Consider the following 10,689-nt stretch of genomic DNA (forward strand, 5'->3'; position numbering starts at 1 on the left):
TAAATTTTTAATTTAAAGTAAACAAATTTCATGTATTTCACATATACAGATTTAAGAATACAGTGTTACTTCCCACCCTACTCTCCTTTTCCTCCTTCCTCTCTTATTTCCTCTCTTAATTTTCTTTTTTTTTTTTTTTGACAGGCAGAGTGGACAGTGAGAGACAGAGACAGAGAGAAAGGTCTTCCTTTGCCGTTGGTTCACCCTCCAATGGCCGCCGCGGCCGGCGCGCTGCGGCCAGCGCACCGCGCTGATCCGATGGCAGGAGCCAGGAGCCAGGTGCTTTTCCTGGTCTCCCATGGGGTGCAGGGCCCAAGCACCTGGGCCATCCTCCACTGCACTCTCTGGCCACAGCAGAGAGCTGGCCTGGAAGAGGGGCAACGGGGACAGAATCCGGCGCCCCAACCGGGACTAGAACCCGGTGTGCCGGCGCCGCAAGGTGGAGGATTAGCCTAGTGAGCCGCGGCGTCGGCTCCTCTCTTAATTTTCTTAAAGATCTTAATGATCTACTTGTTTGCTTTATACTCATGAGAGTAACCCTACACTAAGAGTTCAACAAATAGTAAGAAGGAAAAAACACTGTCAACAGTAGAGACAGGGCTGTAAATAATCATCAAATTCTCAAGATGTCAATTTCACTCCTATACATTACATTTTTGGTACTCTTTTCTAGTTTTTGAATATTCTTTTCCCACATTCTTGAGCTCATTGATTCTTTCCTCATTTGTGTTTAGTCTACTAATAAGCCCAAACATTTGAAGAAATGCATTCTTCATTTCTGCTAGTGGTTTTCTTTCAACACATCTGCATTTGTTACATTTTAAAGCAAAATGACTTGAGCACTATAATTCCATTCACAAACCTCACTGACTTACTTTATGAATGGGCTACAACATAAATGTAGGCCTATGTGTTTTTTTTTCCCTTAAACAATACTTTTCTTTGGGAAATAAGCCTGTGGAAAGTTCTTCCTATCAGGTTGTTTCAGTTTCAGAGGATGAGTACATGTAGGATTTGTAACTACCAAGGCAAGTTTAAAAAGTAGATCCTATGAGATGAAATTCAAACCATTTTTTTTTGCTTTTAAGCACCAAAATATAGCACAAAATACTTCAACGATGAGAGATTTGGTCTACTAAGGAATCCAGCTTGATATCTAAGCACTTTAGACCACAAAGTTAACAATGGGTTACACACATCTTACATCAAATGTCAGCCTGACCTGTTAGAATAAGCCAATGTGAAACAAGGAAAACACTATTAGCTCTGCTTGTACCTAAAGTATCACAGTATTATTTAAAGCACTGGCTCCTGGCTTCAGATCAGTGTGGTGAGCCGGTCACAGTGCACCGGCCGCAGTGGCCATTGCAGGGTGACCAACGAAAAAGGAAGACCTTTCTCTCTGTCTCTCTCTCTCACTGTCTGCTCTGGCTGTTAAAAAAATAAATAAATAAATAAATAAATAAAATAAAAAAGAAAGAAAAAATAAAAGTAAAATGAAATCTTATCTTCCCCTTAATGAGCTACTGTCATGCTATAGAGAATTTTTAAAATGTTAAATAAAGAAAAAAGTTCTTGAAATTATCAGAGGGAATGAACGTAAAGTATTGAACACGTGTACACATCATCTGTCAGACACAGCTTAGTCTGCTTCTTCAATGCATGGTGTGTCATCACTGTCTTAGAAGGGCAGCATTCACTAGGTACTGCAGCATGAGTGTCATCAGCAGTTGGGTCATCTTCAACAACACCCAGAGTAGCTTCAATCACCCTGGGAATCCTGTTAGCATGTGTCTGAGTACCACCCAGACTGAAGCCAGCAGAAAGGAGTGCAGCTTCATAAAGCAAGATAACCAGGTCCTTCAAGACTTTTGAAGTCTCAATAACAGAATGGGTGGGGTTTACCTCCAGGTGTTTCCTTGCTGCTGTGTAACCCGTTGTTGAGTTGTCTCTTAGGGCTTGAACTTTCATGACTCTTCCAGTATTTGCTCCACAACTGTGTGTGTTTGTGACAGCACAGGGATGTCATCAATCAGTTTGACACAATCACCTTTTCGATATTTTTCTCCATTATCTTTCATGATTTTATAGAGGTTTTCAAACTGTTTTCCTCTTCCTGTTTTTTTTTTTCCATCTTTTGGAAATTCCAAGCTCTCCCTAGTGACTGATGCTAAAGTTTTCTCCTCAAATTCCTGTAGATGTTGGACAAAGTGCTCATCTTATAGATCACTTCTAAGCTATGCTTCCAAAATGTTCCACAAAGGCTGAGTCAGTTACATGACCTTTGGTCTCAGCTGTGATATAACAGATATATTTCTTGTTTTATCTGGGACAATGGCCCTTGAGAGAAACCATTTTATCACCAGAAAAAGATGTATAATATCTTGACATCTCAGAAAGTTGCTTTCAGTTATGAGAATCTTCATGCATGCTAACATTTGTATCTTTATATCCTTATAAAATGTTTTGTACTTCTGTTTATCTTCTGCCAGCTCAGTGAAGAGTTCTAAACATTTTTTGACCAAATTCTTTAACTTTCAGAATTTTCTTTGTTGCAATGTCTCACGGGAAATATTTAGAGGGAAATTCTCAGAGTCCACATCTCTCCAATGAGATTCAGATATTCAGGGATTATCTCCTCAGTTACCATAATGAAACTTGTGCATATACATATAACTTAATATTCTTTTTCTTTGTTTTCAAATAGGTCCAAAGGAGCACATCTTGGGGAAAAAGTAGAGTTCTGAATTCTAGTTGCCCTTCAACTGAAAAAATGCTTCGCTACCAAGTGACCATCTCAACCATTAGTCCAGCTCTTATAGAATCCTCCATGCTCTTTATTAGTAATATCAAGATTTCTGTTCCAAATAGGCTTTGTTCTGTTGAATTCTTCTTGGTCGATGCACTTTTTCTTTTTATCATCCTTTTCTTCTCCTCCTCCTCTTCCTCCTTCTCCTTCTTTAGAACCAATATTCAGGCTTATCATCAGACTCCTTTTCTTCTTCCTCTTAAAAAAAAAAGATTAATTTATTTGAAAGGCAAAGATACAGAGAGAAGAGGAGAGACTGATTTTCGATTCACTAGTTCACTCCCCAAATGGTGGCATCAGCAGGCTCTGGGCTAGGCTGAAGCCAGGAGCCAGGTACTTCATTTAGGTCTACCACATGGGTACAGGGACCCAAGCACTTGAGCCAGCTCCTGATGCTTTCCTTCCAGGAACATTAGCAGGGAGCTGCATCAGAAGTGGAGCATTCTGGACTCAAATTAGTCACAGTATCATATACTTGTGCTGCAGACAGCAGTTTAACTCACTGTATCACAACACTGGCCCCTTTTCATCCTATTATTTTTTTCTTCATCCACATCACTGATTTCTTTATCACATTCCTTGTCCACCAAAAGGGTGACGGGATTGCCAATAAGCAGTGAACCTCCTTTATCTTTGTTTTCTCCAAGTACTCAGTGGGTTCTTTCAGATGCAAGATAATTTTTGTCCTGCACCCCCTAGGTTCATATGTGTTACTCCTTATGGTGAATCAACTCCTTGAAGAGGACTACAAGGCATATTTTTTCTCATTGTTGTCTGGAAATCACAGTCACCTTCTCACCTTCTATGCAGAATAAAAAAGAACATCAAACTGGCCAATCATAGAAATATCTGCACCAGCCTGAAAAGTTCCCATGAAGTTTTGGTCCCAGACTTGGTGATGGAACCAAGGTTATATATCAAGCCAGACTTAATCACTGTAATTTCAGCATTCATAATCGTCAGGGTTTGATCTTGTTTGTGCAGAATGAGATTAATGTAGAGTTCTTTCCCTGAGTCTAGTTTTCTGGGATCAGTAAAGCTTTCATATCTTATTTTGTCTATAGCATCTGGTGACTTAAAAATCAATCCTTGAGCTGCTTTTGTGGTGTAAAAGGTTAAGCCACGACCTGTAGTGCTGGCATCCCATATGGGCTCTGGTTTGGGTCCTGGCTGCTCTACTTCTGGTCCAGCTCCCTGCTAATGAGCCTGGAAATGAAGCAAAAGGTGGTCTGAGTCCTTGAGGCCCTGCTACCTGTGTGGGAAACCTGAAAGAGGCTCCTGTCTTTTGGCTTCAGCCTGGCTCAGCCCCAGTCTTTGAGGCCATTTGGGGAGTGAATCAGCACATGGAAGAAGGAAGATTCTCATTCTCATTATCTTCCTTCCTTCCTTCCTTCCTTCCTTCCTTCCTTCCTTCCTTTCCTTTTTTTTTTTTTTTTTTGACAGGCAGAGTGGACAGTGAGAGACAGAGACAGAGAGAAAGGTCTTCCTTTGCCGTTGGTTCACCCTCCAATGGCCGCCACGGCCAGCATGCTGTGGCCGGCGCACCGCACTGATCCGAAGGCAGGAGCCAGGTGCTCATCCTGGTCTCCCATGGGGTGCAGGGCCCAAGCACCTGGGCCATCCTCCACTGCACTCTCTGGCCACAGCAGAGAGCTGGCCTGGAAGAGGGGCAACGGGGACAGAATCCAGCACCCTGACCGGGACTAGAACCCGGTGTGCCGGCGCCGCAAGGTGGAGGATTAGCCTAGTGAGCCGTGGCGCCGGCTCATTATCTTTCTTTCTCTCTTTCTCTCTCTCTTTCTTTCTTTCTCCCCCCCCCGCCCAGTTCTTTCTCTATGTAGCTCAGCCTTTCAGATAAATAAATAAATCTTAAAAAAATAATCAGTTCCTGCAGGAAGATCTCTTTGTTAAAGAAGAAAATATTGATGATGAGTGACATCAAATCGGTATTTCTGCATGAAAGGCAAACATCTGCACCTCTTCCTCCTCCATCAGCTCATCTTTGGTCTGAGTCATCTTGTGCATCTTGGTTAGAGGACTGCATAGCCTCCATGAAGTAGCAGCACTGAGATGCCGAAGCAACTCTCCATGTTTTTGATCTCTGGCACTTAAAAAATTTTTTTTCTTAGAATTTTCATTTCTTGGCCGGTGCTGTGGCTCACTTGGCTAATCCTCCGCCTGTGGCGCTGGCACCCTGGGTTCTAGTCCTGGCTGGGGTGCCGGATTCTGTCCTGGTTTCTCCTCTTCCAGTCTAGCTCTCTGCTGTGGCCCAGGAGGGCAGTGGAGGATGGTCCAGGTGCTTGGGCCCTGCACCCGCATGGGAGACCAGGAGGAAGCACCTGGCTCCTGACTTCGGATCAGGGTGGTGCGCTGGCCACAGCACGCCATTCGTAGCAGCCATTTGGGGGGTGAATCAACAGACAAAGTAAGACCTTTCTCTAACTCTGCCTGTCAAAAAAGAATTTTCATTTCTCTGCTTACATTAGCAATTTGCTGTTGATTTATTTTTTTCCCACTTATATGCCCCTTAGCAGATTGGTCATAGTTGTTTTAAATTCCCGGCCTGAAGATTACAACATCCCAGATATACCTGACTTTAGTTCTGATGCTTGCTCTGTCACTTCAAATTTTTTTTTTTTTTTTTGCCTTTTAGTATGCCTTGTAATTTAGTTGAAATGCAGATGTTAATATGCCAGGTGACAAGAACTCAGTAAATGGCTTTTAGTGGTATGGTGGGATGGAGGAGGCGAAGTATTCTATAGTGTTATGATTAGGTCTTGTGCTTTTGGTGAACTTGTGTTCACAGAGTGTGAACCAGTGCTTCTCAGTTTTTTCTTCCCTTGGGTGGATCAAGATGACTAGAAGGAGCCAGAGTTGGGTATTTCCCTCCCCCTGGTAGCTTGGGTGCTTGTAAAAACCCAGTAGGTTAGACTTTGGTAAACCAGTTTCTCCTGAGGGCAGGCCTTGTTAAGAGCAGAATGTGTTGACTTATTTCAAAATCATTACTTTTCTCCTCTCCATGCCATACCACAGGGGATTTTCTCCAGTATTTTCTTTGATAAGAGCCCCCATATGTAACTTCATGAAAGTGTGCCCTCCCACCCCCATGGGGACCCCTGGAGTTTTTATTTTTCAGAGAGTCCATGCTGAGCCTCCAGAAACTCATCACTTACAGTTCAGATTTATCCACATCTCCCATGGGCTCCCACTAAAGTTTTTGCTTCATTAATTTGTGATTCTGTCTAAGTACCTTTCTTTAATGTGGGGGACAGCAGTTTGCCCTGTGACCTCACCTCTCTATCAAAACCGAGTAAAGCTACTGGAGATTTTTTCAGATTTTTGTTGTTATGATGGAGTGGCATCTTCTCACATACCTATACTTACCTATTTTCTTGGAAAACAGGAGCCCAGTTGGGTATGTTTTGCTTTTGTTTCACTTAATAACATCTTTGAAAAATTTCCATGTTAATATAGACCAATATCATCATCTTACTGGTTATATAATAATCAACTGTACAAAATTATCCTAACTGACATAACTATTTTGCTAATGATAGAAGTTAGGACACCTGCCAAACATTATAAGCAATTCTGCTCCAGTTATCCTTGGACTAATTTCCATATTTATGTGATTATTACCCTATGAAAATTTCATTAATAGAATTTTTTTTTTTGACAGGCAGAGTTAGACAGTGAGACCGAGAGAAAGGTCTTCCTTCCATTGGTTTACCCCGCAAATGGCTGCTACGGCCGGTGCGCTGCGCCGATCCCAAGCCAGAAGTCAGCTATTGCAAGCTTTGCTCTTCCTGATATTTTTTCCCTGGGGGACATTCAGCTTCCATAATGTGACTTCTGTTAATATTGATTATCACTTCGAGTTTTAGAGGCACTCTTATTTCCCTATGACTTACTTTCATTCCCACAAATGCATTTAAGAGAAATTTGTAGTAATATTTTCTTGATTCATTTCCATGTCTAAGAAGATTTCCAAGTGATTGCAAAATTAAATACAATTATGTTCAAAGTATATTTCACTATGTTTCAATAAAATGCCTATTTTGTTCTTTCATGGATGTGCATTGCTTTGTCTCTTTTGCCTTTATACCCCGCCCATAGTGTCTTAGATTACACATCTTTATTTCTAGACTACTACTATGACCTCTCAAGAGAGAATATCTTCTGCTTTGGTTCACTGGAAGCAAAACTTTAAAAGTCCTTGGGAGGACTGAGCCATAAAAGGGACACATTTGAGCTCCAGCAACGTGGCACAGCCTACTTCCACCAGTCTTAACCAAAAGATGCCTCAGTAATAACGTGTGAATGGTATAGAGAAGGAAAACAAAAACCAGTAGAAGCTCCTGGGGAATCAGAAGGTAGTTACAATATGGCAAAGAAGGGATACAATAATCCTGTACAGAGGAGGTCCAGGTTTCTAACATGATGGTAAATTTGGAAAGAAATTCAATTCTTTTTTAAAGTTTTATATAGTAGACACTCTTTTTTAAATAAAAGATTTATTTTATTTATTTGAAAGGCAGAGCTACAGAAACAAAGAGAGAAACAGGAAGAGAGAGATCTTTCATCTGCTGATTCACTCTCCAAATGGCTACAAAGGCTGAGGCATGACCAGACCAAAGTAAGAATTCCGAAGCTTCTTCCAGGTCTCCCATGTGGGTACAGGGGCCCAAGCACTCGGGCCACCGTCTGCTGCTTTCCCATTCACATTAGTAGGGAGCTGGATTGGAAGTGGAGTATCCAGGACTTGAATCTGTCCCTAAATGGGATGCTGGCAACAAAAGCAGAGGCTTAACCCACTACACCACAGCACCGTCCTCAAAATGCAATTCTTAATGGGGTTATTTTCTATGTACCCTGTTGCCCAGAGTAGATCACTGCCTTCCTCATCAACCCTACTCCAATCACAAAAGGTCAGAGTATCAAAGGTCTCAAGGAAATACTGTTGTGATTCAGACTTAAAACTCCAACCACACAGTACATCCCTCTCGAGCACCTAAGGGATTCTTCCCTGTCCTCTGAAGGCTTAGTTTTCACCCACATAGTTGGACAAGCACATTCTCAGAGATGAGCAAAGCCAGGGGCCAGTGCTGTGGTGCAGTGGGTTAATGCCCTGGCCAGAAGCACCGGCATCCCATATGGCTGCCTGTTTGAGTCCTGGCTGCTCCACTTCCGATCCAGCTCTCTGCTGCACCCATATGGGAGACTTGGGGGAAGCTCCTGGCTCCTGGCTTTGGATTGGTGCAGCTCTGGCCATTGTGGCCATCTGGGGAGTGAACTATCAAATGGAAGACCCCCACCCCCCACCCTACCCTGCATCTCTCTCTCTCTGCCTCTCCTCTCTCTGTGTAACTCTGACTTTCAAATAGATAAATGGATCTTAAAAAATATTACCTAGGGTAAAGTATAAAAGTTCCTTAAGGGAAGACCCCTCTGAAAAGAGTAACACAAAGAAGGATCTTCAGTTTCTCCCCCAATCCACCAGCAATGGCACAAGCTAAAGTCTAGGTCTGCTTCAATGCCTGCTTCTTTCTATACTCATTACCTACAAAGATAGTTTATACCTATGAGAGAAGACCTCATAGGTAAAAATAACTAGGTAACAGAAAGTGAATAAACTAAGCCATCTATTCTAGCTGACAAGATTAACAGGACACAAGCCAAATAAAATGTCTCCAGAGAAATAAAAGAGGATATTGGTAATGAAGCAGAACAATTATAAAGAACCGTGTAGGATCATTGTATATTCAAAACATAATTTTGAATTAGATCCACAGCAAAATACACATAGCCCAAGATCAGGTCAAGGTACTTTAGGAAAGCAGAACAGCTGAAAAAATATAAAAAGTTAAGAAATAAGAAAGATGAAAAAACTAAGAAAGATGGACACAGAAATGGCAACATTTATAGTAGGAATCCTAACAGGAGAGAAAAAAGTAAATGGGAGGAGGGGCTTGGCCTCTGACAAAGCTGTTAGGTCCTACTTGGGATGCCTGTATCCCATATCAGAATGCATGTTCTAGTGCAGGCCAGTGTTTCCATGGCAGCTTCCTGAGGAGGCAGTAGGTGACGGCTCAAATATGAGGTTACCTGCCGTCTCTGAAGGAGACCTGGATTGAGTTCCTGGTTCCTGTCTTACATTTGGCCAAGTCCTGGCTGTTGCAGAAATGTGGGGAGTGAATCAGTGGATGGTAGATCCCTGTCTCTTTGTGTCTCTATGACTTGCAAATTAAAATTTTAAAAGGAGAGACCAGCATTGTGGCACTGCCACTTTTGACTCCTGCATTGCATATCAGAGCACTGGTTGAGTCCTGATTACCCCACTTTCTTTCTTTTTTTTTTTTTTTTTTGACAGGCAGAGTGGATAGTGAGAGAGAGAGACAGAGAGAAAGGTCTTCCTTTTGCCGTTGGTTCACCCTCCAATGGCCGACACGGCCGGCGCGCTGCGGCCGGCACACCGCGCTGATCCAATGGCAGGAGCCAGGAGCTAGGTGCTTTTCCTGGTCTCCCATGGGGTGCAGGGCCCAAGCACCTGGGCCATCCTCCACTGCACTCCCTGGCCACAGCAGAGAGCTGGCCTGGAAGAGGGGCAACCGGGACAGAATCCGGCGCCCTGACCGGGACTAGAACCCGGTGTGCCGGCGCCGCTAGGCGGAGGATTAGCCTAGTGAGCCGCGGCGCCGGCCGATTACCCCACTTTCAATCCAGATTCTTGCTCATGTACCTGAGAAGGCAGTCAATGATGTCCCAATTACTAGGGCCCCTGCCATCCCTGAGGGAGACCAGCATGGAGTTATTGGCTCCCAGCTACAGCCTGACCAGATGTGTACGTTGTGGCCATTTGAGGAGTGAACTAGCAGATTCAAGAGCTCTCTATCTTGCTCCCTCCCATCACTGTAGCTCTGCTTTTCAAATAAACAAATAAAACATTTTTAAAAAGTAATGGAGGGAAGCTGAAATATGAAAAAATAGGTAAGAACTTCCCAAAAAAGGTTGATTTTGAAATGACTTATGGAGTGAGAAATGATTGATATGAAGAGAATACTTGTGATATTTTAATGAAATTTAAGATGAATAATCATGTTAACTTAGCAAAGAGAAAATTCTAAAAACTCTCAGAAAAGCAGCTCACCCATAGAGAAAATCAATCAGAATGACATCAGGATTTCTAGAAGCCAGATTATAAGCAAAACAGTGCAGCAGTATTTTTAAAGTATTGAAAAAAGAAATTTTATCTCTAAACTTTATAATCAATAAAATTATCATTTAAATGTGAAAACAATACTATCTTCTAAGACTTCCAAGTCTCATAAGATTATCATAAAGACCCTCTTGGAAAATACTCTTGGAGTACTAATCTATTAAACAGGAAATGTTAGGAAATGCAATGAAATATGAGAGTAAGAACACTAAAATAGCTTTGTAAAGTTTATTGCCTTAAAATGTATATTTTTGTATATATTACTCATTCAATATGAATAAATAATCCAGATGTAAAAAAAACAGGGAACAGTGGAAAGAAGAAACAAAATGCATGCCTTTCAAACACATAGAAAGAATGATTTATCCAAGGAAATTAGCAAAAAGCAAGGAAAAAAACTAAACTAAGTGGAATACAAAGATGCAACATAAAAGTAATTCATTCCAAGAGAGACACATCTCAGATTGAGTAAAAAATAGAACTAACAGGGGCAGGCACTGTGGTGTAGTGGGTAAAGCTGCTGCCTGCAGTGTTGCCATCCCATATGGATGCCGGTTCTAGTCCCAGCTGCTCCACTTGCAATCCAGCTCTCTGCTATAGCCTGTGAAAGCAGCAGAAGATGGCCCAAGTCCTTAGGCCCCTGTACCCACATGGCAGACCCCAA

General features: G+C 42.2%; 1 pseudogene; it reads right to left on the minus strand.

The window, feature by feature from the left end:
- Positions 1–1,411: 1,411 nt before the first annotated feature.
- On the minus strand, positions 1,412–4,834 carry LOC100341771 (heat shock protein HSP 90-alpha-like; annotated as a pseudogene).
- Positions 4,835–10,689: the final 5,855 nt, after the last annotated feature.

Source organism: Oryctolagus cuniculus, chromosome 11 (genome assembly GCF_051225735.1).
Source record: "Oryctolagus cuniculus isolate XC-2025 breed Fujian yellow rabbit chromosome 11, ASM5122573v1, whole genome shotgun sequence".
Lineage (NCBI taxonomy): Eukaryota > Metazoa > Chordata > Mammalia > Lagomorpha > Leporidae > Oryctolagus > Oryctolagus cuniculus.